The sequence below is a fragment of the Mauremys reevesii genome, linkage group 23 (genome assembly GCF_016161935.1).
Source record: "Mauremys reevesii isolate NIE-2019 linkage group 23, ASM1616193v1, whole genome shotgun sequence".
In the NCBI taxonomy this organism is placed as follows: domain Eukaryota; kingdom Metazoa; phylum Chordata; order Testudines; family Geoemydidae; genus Mauremys; species Mauremys reevesii.
In genome coordinates this window covers 11,541,093-11,556,560 of record NC_052645.1, presented here as the reverse complement: position 1 = coordinate 11,556,560, position 15,468 = coordinate 11,541,093, and the positions used below count along the sequence as shown (strand labels likewise).

At 48.4% G+C, this 15,468-nt stretch overlaps 1 protein-coding gene across 8 annotated transcripts in view; it reads right to left on the bottom strand.

The window, feature by feature from the left end:
• The window catches only part of LOC120389169 (lethal(3)malignant brain tumor-like protein 4), a 72,934-nt gene extending 69,578 nt beyond the window's left edge, over positions 1 to 3,356 (bottom strand). For 2 of the 8 annotated variants that reach the window (XR_005590791.1, XM_039511501.1), the window contains exon 1: positions 558 to 575. The gene's annotated coding sequence lies outside the window, so the exon portion shown is untranslated. Of the gene's footprint in view, positions 1 to 557; positions 577 to 2,338; positions 2,768 to 3,100; positions 3,122 to 3,302 lie in introns of those variants that run through there. The other 6 variants (XM_039511502.1, XM_039511506.1, XM_039511508.1 and 3 more) reach the window with 6 other exon arrangements.
• Positions 3,357 to 15,468: the final 12,112 nt, after the last annotated feature.

The window sequence follows — 15,468 nt, the reverse complement described above, 5'->3', positions numbered from 1 at the left end:
AATGTAATGGCGTGATACAATGAAATGAATGTGCTGGCAAATTCAGAGAGGGCCTCATGCTGTTTGAAAGATAAGGAAATGCAGTTTGATGGGATTTGGTCTGTGTTTCTGGTTTGATAGGATTAGTTTTTTAATCTGTGAAGCGGTACCAGTCCTCCTTTATTATTCCCAGATTTAAAAAAAAGTTATATTATGCTGGAGTTAAGGCTAGAAGTACATATCAGAAGCCCCCACATCTTTCCTTCCACAGCCCCACTGTCCCCCCAGCTCTTACCAACACCAGAAAGCGCACCATGGGAAGCAAGGATGAGGAAAAGGAGCAAAAGCAACTGTATAAGGAGGACATGGAGATGTGAATGGAAATGTGAGGAGGCAAGTTCAGAGAACAGGGATATAGGGGTGGCTGTCATATAATCTTTTAAAGTGAGATACTGTCTAAGTTTAGAAAGACACAATAAATCCCACTGAAAAGAGGGATACCCAACTTGCACAACTGCCGTTCAACTGTTCTGAACAAACTTTACTACAGGAATCTAGCTTAGGCATGTGGTACACACCTTTTAAAAGCGGTGACAGTTAGGGTCAACTGCTTGTGTAAGGTTGAGCAAGGGACGTGCAGCAAGTGGCAGGTCCTCCTCCTCCCAAAACTATGTCTGCATGCACATACACACACCAGGGACAAACAGCTTGACTGAGAGATAGAATCTGTTTATCTGTTTACATGGGCTCTGCTTTACTGCTCAGGATTTGGCCCTAAATTCATTAGTCATTCCCCAAAAATCAACACCTCGTCAAGCCTCAGGATGTTCAGATGAAAAGCTTTGTTGTGTGACAGAAGGGAGACAACAGGGGAACCTATACCACAACAAAAAACAACAGCAAGCATTAGAAATCTGGACTCTGGATACAAAATGTCTATTGCAATAATATGCCTATAGGTTAGAGTCCCTACCATCTCCTCAAGAAGCAAGTAAACCAAAAAATGTGTTATCGTTTACATATTAGTATAGACCATTAAATACCATGCTTGAGGCAATAAAGATATAGCCTGAAGTCATGAGAAGTTTGGTCGAGACAGTAACAGACTGCAAAGCACACCTCTGTTACATTCATCACATTAAAATTCATCATTGCCATTTACTTGTGATGGCAATAAAAATAATATAAGAAAGCAAAATAAATTAATTCTGACCAAAACAAATGGGAATCAATTTACACAGTCTGTCAAAGATATATACTGGAGTTCTATTAAGCAACTCTAAACATAGAATAGAGCTCAGTTCTGACATCCATACTTATGCTGAATTATATCTTATTCCACAATTATTCAATTTTAATGGGTATCCCTGCAGAGAAAGGTACGGTCAATGTTATGTCCAAATCGGACCCACAGTGTTATAGTGGGCACAAGTGGCCATTAAAGAGACTATTCACAGTAGCAAACACCAGACACAGTAGTAAGTTTTTGCAGTATCAGGCACAAGTTTTGTCCCCCTTTATACTTCTGTCTTACTACATATTAAGACACTCAGGAAGCTGGTTGTAGAGGAAAGACCTTGTGCAATTCAGCACAAAAGCTCAGAGCTCTTTATCCCTTAATCCTAACTACATATCAACATTTAATTTTTTTTTTTTGCTAGTCCAGTCAGTGGTTGAATAAATTACATTAAACATTTGCAGATTAAAAATGTAATCCCATTCCTCCCAGTACCAAACATCACTACGATTGTCCTATATTAATATTTATCCCTATACTAGGATGATCCTCATCAAGAGCTATAATCAATATTTCTGAAGTATTAAATATATCCCTCCACTCATCTGCCACTAGCATCCATTCCTTTAATAAAATCACGATATTGCTGGTTCAAAAAAAACCCTTTTCCTCTGAAGATTCTGCTTCTAGAAAAGCCTTATAACATTTCTCCCACACATCAAATCTCCATCTCAAGTGAAAACTTTTTTTTGTTTTACCTAAATCTCTAAAATCTCTGTCTGTTATTACTTAACTTTGTAAAGTTTTTTGAGATTGTTTTATATACTGGGTTCTGTACAAACTAAGTTATCTTAAAAAATACATAATGTTTGTGGCAACAGTAGCAATGACAACTATAGCCTCATAATAAATAATAATAATAATGAGCTGTGCTAGCAAGAATGTAGTCAATAGAATAACCAAGTTCCACTTTTCTCTGTAAGTATTCCTGTCCAGGGATTTCAAGAGTATAAAAAGAGACAGATTGTATAGTAAATGCTTCACTATATTTCAAAATATGCTTTCAACCATCCAATTGGCAGTGTTAAAATAACATCAAAGTGAATTTTTAATCTCACACACAGGACTTCCAGCTCAGAGAGATTAGAAGACTTTCCCCCAGAGTATAGGGGGTACTCCCATCAGAAGATCCCTGACACTATGGTATATCAGTCCCTCTCTCTCCATCAATCAGCGATAGGATATTCACAAGGAAAAATTGTGTGGGTCAGCCCCTCTCAGTCAGAAATGGCATCTTCTCACTAGAGCCCCCGGTATCGGATGAATAGGGTCCTCTGTCAGTCAGACATCAAGTGAAGGTAGGGACAGAGTGAATGGAGAGGGAAGGGAACTGAGGCAAAGCACTGGAGCATGCTGGGGAGGCACAGGCAGGTACTGAATAGAGGGGGCTTTGCTGTGTGGACGCTAAGGGAGCAGCCTCCTGCTCCTGCCTCCCATCCACCCTGTAATGTGGCAGGATCAGGAAACACACAAGTTACACAGGAGAGGAGGGAGGGCCCTCCTGCCCCCACCCAGCAAGAGGATATTCTCTATGCACCCCCCCCCCCAGGCTGTTATTCCCTTGTACCCCTCTCCAAAGAGCTGATGGCAAACTTTGCAGTCACTTCCAATCGAGCCTAAGACCCCCAGCCAGGGGGGTGGAGAACTATCTGAACTGGGGATCCCCTAAACCCCTTCACACCCACCTGGGGAGAGGTACATGGGGCAGCCCCCCCCCTTCTACAGTCCTCTATGGGGAGGGTCCGCCCCATGCCCCAGCCAGGCAAGGGAATAGGGCAGCCCCCCACCCAGCCTCACTGGGACCCCCCCCAACACACACCCTACCCGGGGGGGGGAAGAGACCAGGACATTTCCGAGTCACTGGGCGGGGGGGGGGATATAGGGCAACCCCGTGTCGCCTCCGTTCCCCAACTTGGGGGGCCATGGCGCAGCCCCTCCCCCAGGGCCGGGGGCGGGGGGGGCAGGACCCCTCCCGGCCAGGGGGGAATGGGGCTGGGACCCCGCCCGCGCGCGGCGCCCCACTCACCGCCCCCCTCCTTGGCGGCTTTTTAACTCTCCTCGGGACAGTTTGTTATTGGAGTGGCCCGGGAGCGGCCAACGCGCATGCGCGGCTGGGGCGGGGAGAGCTGCGAGGGGGGGGGGACCCAGGAGCAGGATGGGGAGGTGGTTCAGAGGGGGCAGGTGGTGGGGCAGAGGGCGGGAGGGGGAACCGAGAGGGTGGGATCAGGGGTGTTTCAGAGGGGACCCAGGAGCAGGATGGAGGGTGGTTCAGAGGGGTGGGGGGTCAGAGTGAGGGGGCAAGGGGGCAGAGGGCAGGAGGGGACCGAGAGGGTGGGATCGGGGAGTGGTTCAGAGGGGGCAGGTGGGGGTCAGAATGAGAGGGCAAGGGGGCAGAGGGCGGGAGGGGACTGAGAGGGCGGGATCAGGGGTGGTTCAGAGGGGGCAGGTGGGGGTCAGAATGAGAGGGCAAGGGGGCAGGAGTGGGGACAGAGAGGGTGGGATCAGGGGTGTTTCAGAGAGGGCAGGTGGGGCGTCAGAATGAGAGGGCAAGGGGGCAGAGGGCGGGAGTGGGGACAGAGAGGGCGGGATCAGGGGTGGTTCAGAGGGGGCAGGTGGGGGGTCAGAGTGAGAGGGCAAGGGGGGCAGAGGGTGGGAGTGGGGACAGAGAGGGCGGGATTGGGGGGTGTTTCAGAGTGGGCAGGATATGTGGACAGGATGGAGAGAGAAAAGGGAAGGATGTGAGAGATGGAGGGGGACAGACTGGGATCGAGATATTGGGCTGTAGCAAGGGGGGCACAGAGCGGAGGGAAGGGGTGCACCAAAGGGGAGAGCAAGAGGGGGAAGGAAATGAGAACTGAAGAATGGGAAAAATGGGGGGCAGGACGGGGGGGCCACTAGGGAGCAGTGTAAGAGGTCTTTGGGGGCAGGAAGAAGAGACGGACATTGGGGGTGATAAAAGAGGGAAGTGCACAGGGGCTGAGTGCTGAGGCTGGTCCATGGTCGGCACTAGCCTAGAACTTGGGAGATCAGAGTTCAAGTCTCTGCTGTGCCATAGTCTTCCTGTGTGACCTTGGGGAAGTCATTCAGCCTCTCTTGTGCCTCAGTTCCCCATCTGTACAATGGGCATAATGATGCATCCCTAACTCATAAGGGTGTTGTGAGGATAAATATATTAAAGATTGTGAGGTGCTCAGATGTTTATCAGGAACCCATTACACTAGTATCTTAGATAGATAAAGAAACAGAGTGTGTCTGGGAATATGAAGGGGAGGGAAAGGTAGGGAACACTTCGGAGAGTGGAGAAAGATGCACAAGGACATTTTCTGTAAAGAGGGTGGCTTCTCTTGGCCACCTGAACTGACAAAGGGAAACATCAAACCAATTCTCAAGGCAGTGATTTATTAGCAAGGGGCAAAGCCAGGGATTCACCCTCCAATCCCCTAGTCTGTACACTTCATACATGGTTTTGACAGGATTGTTTATGCCCTGATCCTGCAAGTTACTCCATCTGGGAGGACAGAATTGCTGAGAATGTTAGGACATGTTAATTTGCCAAGTGTAAGTTTGGGGAATGCTGTTTTTTATAGATACTTCCAGCCCCAATGGATTTTGTGACAAAGATTGTTAAACCTTGACAATTTTAAATGTAAAATATTTTACCTTTCTGCATTTTGTTAGAATCGTCTTCTTACCTGAAAATGTTTTAACTTTCATTTGTATTTGAATTTTGAAACAATAAAAAGAATGATTATTTTCATGACACTATTTTCAATTTTCTGCATCGGTAAGACAGAGAAAAGCACAAGAAGGCCTCACGCTGTGACAATTTGAATGGAATGGGATTTCAGTAAAATAAGTGAGATTTGAAATGGCTCATTTGAAACACATTCTTCATCACTAGCATGAGATACCAACATCATCTCTCACCTCATCTCCTGCCATGATTTCATTCCAAGAGCCTGATTCTTTAAGCACATGCAAGACCCAGCTCTTGAAAGGCACCTATCTGCCTCTTTAGGGGCCTGCTTAAGTCCATCATTTAGGCACCACTGACATCTTCAAAGCCACTGATCAGCTGCTGACCAACACTATAGCTGTCCAAGTGCCGGTCAGTATTTGCACAGCCAGCTAAGTGCTGACGCCATCCCACAGCTTGAGCCCTAGTCCAAGCTGAAGCCCCAGAGGCCCCAAAGTCAAGGTGGGGGATGCAGCTGCGGCTCCAGGCACCAGCGCTCCAAGCGCGTGCCTGGGGCAGCAAGCCACGAGGGGCGCTCTGCCGGTCCCTGTGAGGGCGGCAGACAGGCAGCCTTTGGCGGCTTGCCTGCAGGAGGCCCGCCGGTCCTGCGGATTCGGCGGCAATTTGGCGACGGGTATGCCGAAGCCGCGGGACTGGTGGACCTCCCGCAGGCAAGCCGCCATAGGCAGCCTGCCTGCCGTGCTTGGGGTGGCAAAAAAGCTAGAGCCGCCCCTGGGGGATGCATATCTCACCAGTGGGGCTTGATCCCCTTAGCATGTCAGAGCACACCTAACACCTGTTCCCTGCCAGCTCCCACATCAGGACGGTCAGAGGCAGGCCACCAACAGGTGACGGCCGGGCAACAAAGCACTAGCACAAAAGACACATGGGGGTGCAGGGAAATGCAGGGCAAGCATGGGCAAGTTGTCTAGAAAGAGTGAGACAGTTCTGGCTGCTGGGGCCTGGGCTACCTGAGCAGCTGGCCTGTCTTAGGTGCCTCACTCCAGGAAAGGGTTTGCAGCTGCGGCTCCTGCACAGCAGGAATCCTCCCTCTGGTCTAGGTATGCAGTGTTGTAGCCATGCCGGTTCCAGGAGATTAGAGAGACAAGGTGTGGGAGGGAATATCTTTTATTGGACCAACTTCTGTTGGTGAGAGACGCGCTCTCGAGCCCCACAGAGCTCTGGGTAAGCTCGAAAGCTCGTCGCTCTCACCAACAGAAGTTCGTCTGATAAAAGATAATACCTCACCCACCTTGTACCTCTGGTCAGGTCAACTGCTTTGGCATCTAAGCCCCTCTCCTCTGCATTTCACCCCTGGCTCTCTTAGGCAGCTCCCTGCTTAGCTGGCCAGTTTCTGAAAATCCCTCTCTTAAGCACTTAACTGTTGCATGCACACTCTAGAGCCACCTAACTCAGGGCTGAAAATTCCACTAGGAGGCGGGTCGCCCATGGGTCAGGCGCTGCTTCACTCGGTCAAGCAATCCCTTCAAAATCTGGGCCTAGGTGTTTGCAGCATCAGGACCTAATTTTGACCCCAGTCCTGCAATCTGATCCACACGGGTAGATCCATGGAAACCAGTGCGGCTCTCCACAGGTGCAGGGGTTCTCACGTATGGCTCAGATTGCAGGATCAGCTCCTAGGTGGGGGAAAGTGAGTAAACACAGTTTTCTGAGTGGGATGTGGCAGGTACAGTATAAACCAAATGCACGACCTTCTGATTCATGAAATTAGGGTGCTCTGAATTTTAGATTACTTTAAATTAAAGAGCTAGGCTTGAAATTTAACTCAGACTGGTTTCGCAGTGGTCCAGTGCCTCGGATTTCCAGGAGTAATGCTAGTTAAAGGCAATCAGAAGTAGGCCCACTTTAAGACTGAGCTCTTTCGAGCCTTGGACTCTCCTTTATTGTACTTTTGTACAGCACCTAGTACAATAGGGCCCTGATCCAGTGCTGCCGTAAACCAGTAATGGGACCCACACTTTACTGGGGATTCTGGGCATTATTGTAATGCAAATAAATAATAATAATCAGGTAATTTAGAGCCCCAAAATAGGCTTTTGTTAAGGAAAAAATGACTAAAAACTATTCAAATAGATCATGTATTTTCATTCATTCAAATACAAAAGTTTTTCTTTTAATTTCAGTAAGAAGTGGCTTGTTTTTATTTAGAACTAAATGTTCAGGTTAAAAACGAAGGGGCAAGATTTTCATAAATGACTTCCAGTTTTGGGTGCCCACCTGGAGACACATTAAAGGGGCTTATTGTCAGAGAATGGGCATTTCGCTCTGTGAAAATCACACCAAGGGAGCGTTCAGCGGCTCTTCCTATTACAGGAGGACTTACAATCATTAATAGAAAGGAAACTGCAAAAGCATTTGCTTGTCATGTAACTACCTTTTTCCAAGTTTGCCCCATTCTTCTCTTTGTAAATGGCACACTGAAAAGGAAGAAGACACACAGGGATGAACAGGACACCTTGTAGCCACTTATTCTGTGGAATTTTGTTGAGATTGCAGCTCTGGACGGAATTCCAATAGCAAAAAGCGACTGCAAAAGTCACAGCGTGAGATTCCGTATTTACCTCCTCTCGGGGCCTAATCCTGGGAAGTGCTGAGTGCCCTCAATTTCCATTGCCTGAACTGGGAGCTGAGTGTGCTCAGCATCTCGAAGGAGACACTTGGCTGGGTCAAACCCTACCTGATTCTGGCTCAAGCTTGCAGAGCTAGCAAGGTGTTGGGCCTGCTGCTTGTTGACACTAGGACCCTTGACACTGCTCTAGCAATGCCATTTCAGAAATTACATTTACACTCCTTCCAGGTCCCTTTACACTGCCAAAGTAAAATGAGAATCAGGCCTGATGTTTCTACTTGCAAACCCATGCTTGGGGGCTGCAAGCCCAGCAGTGCTCTCTCTCCTTCATCACCACCAATGTGTATGCTGTTAGGACACTTTCAGTGCTTACTTGCTGTATCATCGTTAGTGTAACTTATTATTTAGAATAAAACTTGTAAAGAGTTTATGGGGGACTGAACGGCTCGTGGGATCTGCAATGGGATTTTGTCTCTAGTTGGTTCAAATCCAGCCCAAATCATTTGTGACTGGAAATGATTACCATCTGATAGTGGCTCTGTGAAATACAGTATGTGAAATTAGGTTTTGGGGGCTCAAGTGTAGTTCCCAGGAGACTGATGTCTTCATCGTCATCCCAACATATTTGTCATTAACCGGCAGACACAACGAAGGGGCCAAGGACTGAATGGGTCATGGAGTCTGAATTACCTATTGCCCCTAACGGACGTCCCTCCAGGCATGAGATGCACTGGCAAGGTAAGGTGGGAAGAACTCTGTAACGCCATGGCTCCAGCTGTCCTGTTCCGTGATAGACGGAGGACATCAATCTCTGGGGCTGTCACGCTGGCCTCTTTTACCAGCACTAGCTTCACACACACTTATTAACAAGTTTCAGGTCCCTTTTTGCCTGTGTGCCACCAGTCTGTCCTGAGTCATTTAATTACGGAAACTGCCCCCTGCGGTGACTCTAATTCATGCTCTCTCTGGCTGCAACTGGCTTTTAACTTTCACTTCCTGTGAACACAGCTGCCCCAGTCCTAAACTCAAGCTATTTTTAAACATGCAACTGGGCGGAAGGGTCCATTTTAAAGCTGGCTGTTACTATTATTTATACAGCTCCTGCTCGGTTATGAGTAAATAGTCATGAAGAAACTGACTTTTAGTTGATTCTTTCGCTCTTGTGATGTAATTTTTTTTCTTCTGTTTCTCCAATGTTACTTGGAGAAGAGATCAACCCTCTAATTTACATAAACCTCATGGTGCTCAGCTATACTTGTACCAGTGGCGGTTCCAGTCTGAGGAATAGATTAATAGAGTCACATTTTCTAAGGCCAGAAGGGACCACTGTGATCTTGTCTGACTGCCTGTGTAACTCAGAACTTCCCTGAAATAAGTTCTGTCTGAACTAGAGCAGATCTTAGAAAAACACCCACTCTTGATTTAAAAATCACTGTGATGGAGAATCCAGCACCACTGTGGTATACTTTGAATGCCAACATTGTTGTGGCACAGAGGCCACAGTTCAAGTGTGCTATCTTAATGCAACGTTAGGGAAAATCACCTTTCTGAAGCCACATGGCCAAACAGTCCGGGAGATTTTATGCTCAATCAACCATCTGCTAACAATTGCAAAATCATATTATATTGTAATGAATTGGCTAGCGCATCCCTGCAGGAATCTGAACCTGCCATAAGGTGGCCAATAGAGATTCTCTGTCAAGTGACAAAGGTCTGAGGTGCAAAAGTTGAGATCTGGCCCTGCCACCCATGTGAACTGCTACAGTGACAACAATGAAGCCACACAGACATGCTGCGAGAGATGATTATGGTGCTTCACTAGAATTACATGGGAAGGTGTGTCCCATAAAGACCCTTATTTGAAATTCTTGCTGTAATGCCAAGCAAGTGTCATGTGTCTGCTGCTGTGAAGGCTAAGGCTGAATTCAAAATCACTCCCTTACTTTTGCAGAGACGTGTTACTACAATTAATGAAAGAGTTTGCACTTTTGTAGCACTTTCCACCCGAGTATTTGAAAGCACCTTGCATGCATTAGCTAATTAAATCATACACAACTCCTGTGGTGTGTATGAGGGGTACATCGGGATGACTTTACTCACCACTGACATGAGGTCCCTTCTGGGATGGGATGCAGCAGATGGTTAACGCTGCAGGAGATTAGGTACGTGATATTATATTTGAAAGCACAAAGGGGTGTTTAGTTTGGCAAAATGTTATTATCCTGAGCTGGAATTAGGCCAGGGCCTTGGGGCTGAAACCTACACTTTTAGTGAGATGGCCAAAAGTGGTCAGGACTTTGGGTTTCGGTTTCAGTCTAAATACGTCCAGCAGCATACCACCCCTAACACTGCCTTCGGTATTGGTTTCATCCTGACAGATCGGAATGTTACCTACTGAACCACAAAGCAAGCTCCCAGAAGGACCTCGGTGGGCTCTCATTCAAGTATAGACTCAACCTGAACATAAAATCTGGGGGGATCACAGGCTGCAGGCAGGGGCGGCTCTAGCTTTTTTGCTGCCCCAAGCACGGCAGGCAGGCTGCCTACAGCGGCTTGCCTGCGGGAGGTCCACTGGTGCCACGCCTTCGGCATACCCGTCGCCAAATTGCCGCTGAATCCACGGGACTGGCGGACCTCCCGCAGGCAAGCCGCCGAAGGCTGCCCGACTGCCGCCCTCACAGGGACTGGCAGGGCTCCCCCCACGGCTTGCCGCCCCAGGCACACGCTTGGAGCGCTGGTGCCTGGAGCTGCCGCTGGCTGCAGAGGGCACTAGCAAACAGCATGGCTTTGAACACCTTTGTACAGAGGCACACTTTATTTTAGCTGTGTGACTCCTTTCCACCCCCACAAGGAACACAATCTCACTGAGGGTGCAGCAGAAAACATGGTCTTACGTGAATGATGGGGAGATATGAATTTGCCTGAGAATCTATATGACCCAACTGATGGTTTGTCTAGAACACCTGTCAACATAGTACCAGAGCCCTGAACTACAAAGTACCACGAGAAAAGAGTATTAGTTCTCTTCAAACTCCCAATATCCAGGCAGAAGTGAGGGCTGACGTGTATTGGTTTTGGCCCAGATCCTCCAAGGTGTCCAGATTCCTAACTTCCTTTGAAATCAGTTAGAAGTGAGGAGCCTTTAGTGATTCTGGGGCACTGTTACTGCTGAGCCTAAAATTACCTGGATCTGTACCAAGAATCACAGAAGTTACAAGTGGGAAAGACCTATTCGCTACTTCAGCCTGTCTCCCAGCCAGCGCAGTACTGTGCCCTACAGTTCTTTTACTAGAATCTTGTCCAGATTCCACCATTTCCCCAGAAGGCTGTTTTGTAGCCTGATTGATCCTTCACCGCCAGGATGTTTTTCTTGATCTTCAGCCTAACTTTTCCGTGTGTTAATTTCATCCCTTTCATGTGTCAGGCAAGATGTTCCACTTCTTTCTGCTTTAGTATCCCCACCTTAAATATGGGGATAATATTCCTGAGCAATCAGGAGGGCTGTGAGACTAACTTCATTAATTATAGTAAAGCCTTTTGTGGTTATCAGATAAAACAAACGAGGGGGAAGTATTAGTGATCCTATGGTTATTACATTACCAGTGATTAAGGGGATGCTTATAACTTAGTCAGCCTAAGGGAGCTACAGCTGTTTAACACTTCTGGAAATCAGGCCGTGTTTATTTAGTTGCCTAAATATGTGTTGAAGTGCCTGACTTTAGGCACCCACGTTTTGAAATGTAAGCTCTCCTGCTCCAGGCCTGTGTGCGATTCTAAACTCAAAGGTAGCTAGTGCTTGTTAACAGAGCCCTGAAACAGGGCTACCTTCCCACACACCAGCTACCTGTGAGTTCACACTAGCAGCATCTACACAAGGCAGTTACAGAGCAACACTCCAGTGTGCGCTGCAGCTCACGCCCCTGTAGTCCACACTCAGAGCTGTGCAGGGAAGCCCTAAGGGAGGGAGGGTGTGTGTGTATGTGTGAGAGAGATCCAGCCCTTGTTCCCCTTGATTCCCAGATCCCACCATCCTCCTGCTGAGCCTGTGCAAATCTTCAGGTAGATTTCCTGTCCTTAGTTCAGGTGTTCCACACACACAGCCCCCCTTCCAGGGGCTGGGCTGCCGATTCAGGCCGGCTGCCTTCCTCATTCAGCTCCTTCAAGCGGGCCCCTTCCCTGAGAAGCAGCCCGCTTTCAAGCTGCCTGCTCACCCTCTCCCCATTTGGTTCTCCAGAGGCTCCTCTTACCACTAGGCTATCACTGATCTAGCCACTTGACCTGCCTGCCACGTGAGTGCCAGATCTTTCTCCATCCACATAGGGTTGCTGGGCATTTGGTTTTTGGCCGGGCTGCTAAAAGGCTGGTCAGCAATGCAGCAGGGCTAAGGCAGGCTCCCTGCCTGCCCTGGCTCCGCATGGCTTCTGGAAGTGGCTGGCATGTCCCTGAGGCCCCTAGGCGCAGGGGTGATCAGAGAAGCTCTGTGAGCTGCTTTTGACCGGAGCACACCACGCAGAGCCGCCCGGCCACCCCTGCAACTGGGACCCGGACATGCCGGCTGCTTCCGCGAGCCGTGCAGAGCCAGGGCCGGCAGGGAGCCTGCCTTAGCTCCGCTGCGCTGCCCAACTGGGAGGCGCCTGAGGTAAGCGACACTCAGTTGGAGCCTGCACCCTGAACCCCTCCCTCACCCCAACCCCCTGCCCCAGATCAAAACCCCCTTCCGGAGCCAGCACCCCCTCCTGCACCCCAACCACCTGCCCCAGCCCTGAATCCCCTCCTGCACCCCAACCCCCTGCCCCAACCCTGAGCCTGCTCCTGCATGGCACCCCAACCCCCTGCCCCAGCCCAGTGAAAGTTAGTGAAGGTGGGGGAGAATGAGTGACGGAGGGGGAGGTGGAGTGAGTGGGGGGTGGGGCCTCGGAGAAGGGGTGGGGCAGGGGTGGGGCCTTGGGGAAGGGGTAGGGGTGGGGGCAGGTGAAGGGTGTTCAGTTTTGTGTGATTAGAAAGTTCACAACCCTACCTGAGGAGGACTGAGTGAGGCTGGATCCACTACCTCTTAAAGGGGACAGACAACTTCTGACAATCCCCTTGATTGCACCTTGGAGAGTCACCATTGATTTCCATGGGATTTCTCAGGGAGCAACTCAGAGCAGAACTGGGCCCTCTATGTTACCCTTTGTTCTGCAGCAAAGCAGCAACTGTGCAGAAGGAAGTGTTATTTATTCCTTCGCATAACACAAGAACCAGGGGTCACCCAATGACATTAACAGGCAGCAGGTCTACACCACACCAAAGGACGTATTTCTCTACACAACACACAGCCAACCTGCGGAACTCGTTGCCAGGAAATGTTGTGAAGGCCAAGACTATAACTGGATTCAAAAAGGAACTAGACAAGTTCCTGGAGGACAGGTCCATCAATAGCTATTAGCCAGGATGCGCAGGGATGTAATCCCCTGCTCTGAGTGTCCCTAGTCTCTGTTCGGGCGTGGACAACAGGGGATGGATCACTTAATAAATTGCCCTGTTTGGTTAATTCCCTCTGAAGAATCTGGCACTGGACTCTGTTGGAAGACAGGATACTGGGCTAGATGGACCATTGGTCTGACCCAGTCTGGCCGCTCTTATGTGCCATTGTGATTTTGCTTCAGTGTTTACACAACCAACTACTTACAATAAAAGCTTTGTATCGAATATTAATAACTGACTTGTCTCGCTGCCTTATTCTCAGGCTCTCAAGGCACTTTACAGATATGAATCAATTAAGCTTCACAGACGACAGGTCAGCCTCATTACCTCCATTTTACAGATGGGGAAACTGAGGCACGGAGCTGTTAGGTGATTGGCTCCAGGCCATACGGTTAAACGTGGCCAACTTGGGAAAAGAACCCAGGAATCCTGGCTCCCAATCCACTATTCTCACCATTACACAACACTGCCTAAACTTGCAAAGTTTAACTCCCCCCCCCGCCGAACCGGTTGTTCGTGTTTCCGCAAGTCTTTACCTTTCTTGCCACCCTCTCAAAGAACTGCAGAGAATTCACTGAGTTCTGGTCCCTCTAATCAGCCATGGGTTGTACTGCAAAAAAGCTGCTGACATGAAAAAAACCATGTTCATTTTTTTCTTCCCTTCCAGATGAGCTTTTAATACTTTCCTTTTTCCTTGGACAAAACATAAAGCAAAAGTAGAATTAGGAAAGAGAAAAACTCAAACAGACGTGGAAAATTCAAACACCGTCCTGCTTAGATTCCACCTCTTGAAGCTGGCAAATTTAGATAAGAGTTTAGCATAATGCACCCAAAATGATTGGCAAGGTGGGTTCCTCTCACCTCAATCACAGCAGTGTCTCGTCTTCACACAGAAATCTGCTCCACGTGAACCACGGCATTGCCATGAATTAGAGACGAAAACAACCTGGGGCCTTTTTAGTTTTGAGACTCCAGTCGTTTATCTGCCAATTCAGTCCTAACTGGTTCCCATTTCTACTGGGCAGACTAGACTCTCACGCTGAGTCCTTTTAACAGGGCTGAAGAGACAGGAAAGCCAGCGATGGAGAACTGGGTTTACTGGCCAAGGTTTCAGTGTCAGAAGAGTGAGCACGGGGCCGAATCCAAAGCCCCTGAACTCATTGGAAAGCCTCCCATTAACTTCAGTGAGCGTTGGCTCAAGCCCTTGGTTAGGATGGATTTATCTCGCCTACAGAGCCTTTGCTGTCCCTGATGCAGTGTCCCTGGCAGGGTTAATAGCCTGGGGTCAGTGGGCCCCATGCTAATTTTTCCCCTACTGTTACTCACACCTTCTTGTCAACTGTTGGAAATGGGCCATCCTGATCATCACTACAAACATTTTTTTTCTCCTACTGGTAATAGCCCACCTTAATTGATTGCTCTCATTATAGTTGGTATGGCAACACTCATTTTTTCATGTTCTCTGTGTATATAGATCTTCCTCCTGTATTTTCCACTACATGCATCCGATGAAGTGGGTTTTAGCCCATGAAAGCTTATGCTCAAATAAATTTGTTAGTCTCTAAGGTGCCACAAGTACTCCTCGTTCTTTATGGATACCACAGTACATTTCTTAGGGGCAATTTTTATGCTGACTCCTCTCTCTGCAGTGACCTGCTCCTTCCATGCACGACTGTGTCACAGGTAAGACTTTGGGACAAAGTCTTGGGCTTGGAGTGAAATCCTGGCCCCACAGAAATCAATGGGAGCTTTGCCATTGACTTCCAGGGAGCCAGGATTTCTCCCTTGGTTTTCTCTATTAAAGAGTAATTGATTTTTCAGTTCAGGGGCAGTTCTGAAAAACTGGGCGGGGGAGAGGGGGGGAATGTGATTCAGGTTGAACCATACTGAAATCTTCTGGAATTCTTGTGAATTGAAAATAGCTGCTTTGCACTTGTTCCAGGGCGAAGATTAAAACCTGGGTTTCCCACAACCCAGGGGAATGCCCTAACCACTGAGCTAAATGTTATCGGGGTGGTGACAAAGGGTAATAAATTCACAACTAGCTGCAGGTCGAGGGAAACTGTATTTGTGTGGAATAAATCAGTCCTCTGAACAATTTCGACCAGCTCTGCTCCTGAAGACATAAAATCAGATTCCACTCTCAGTGACACCAGTGTAAACCTGGAGAAACCCCATCATCATCAGTGGGGCTACTCTAGAATCATAGAATCTCAGGGTTGGAAGGGACCTCAGGAGGTATCTAGTCCAACCCCCTGCTCAAAGCAGGACCAATCCCCAACTAAATCATCCCAGCTAGGGCTTTGTCAAGCCTGACCTTAAAAACCTCTAAGGAAGGAGATTCCACCACCTCCCTAGGTAACCCATTCCAGTGCTTCACCATCCTCCTAGTGAAAAAGT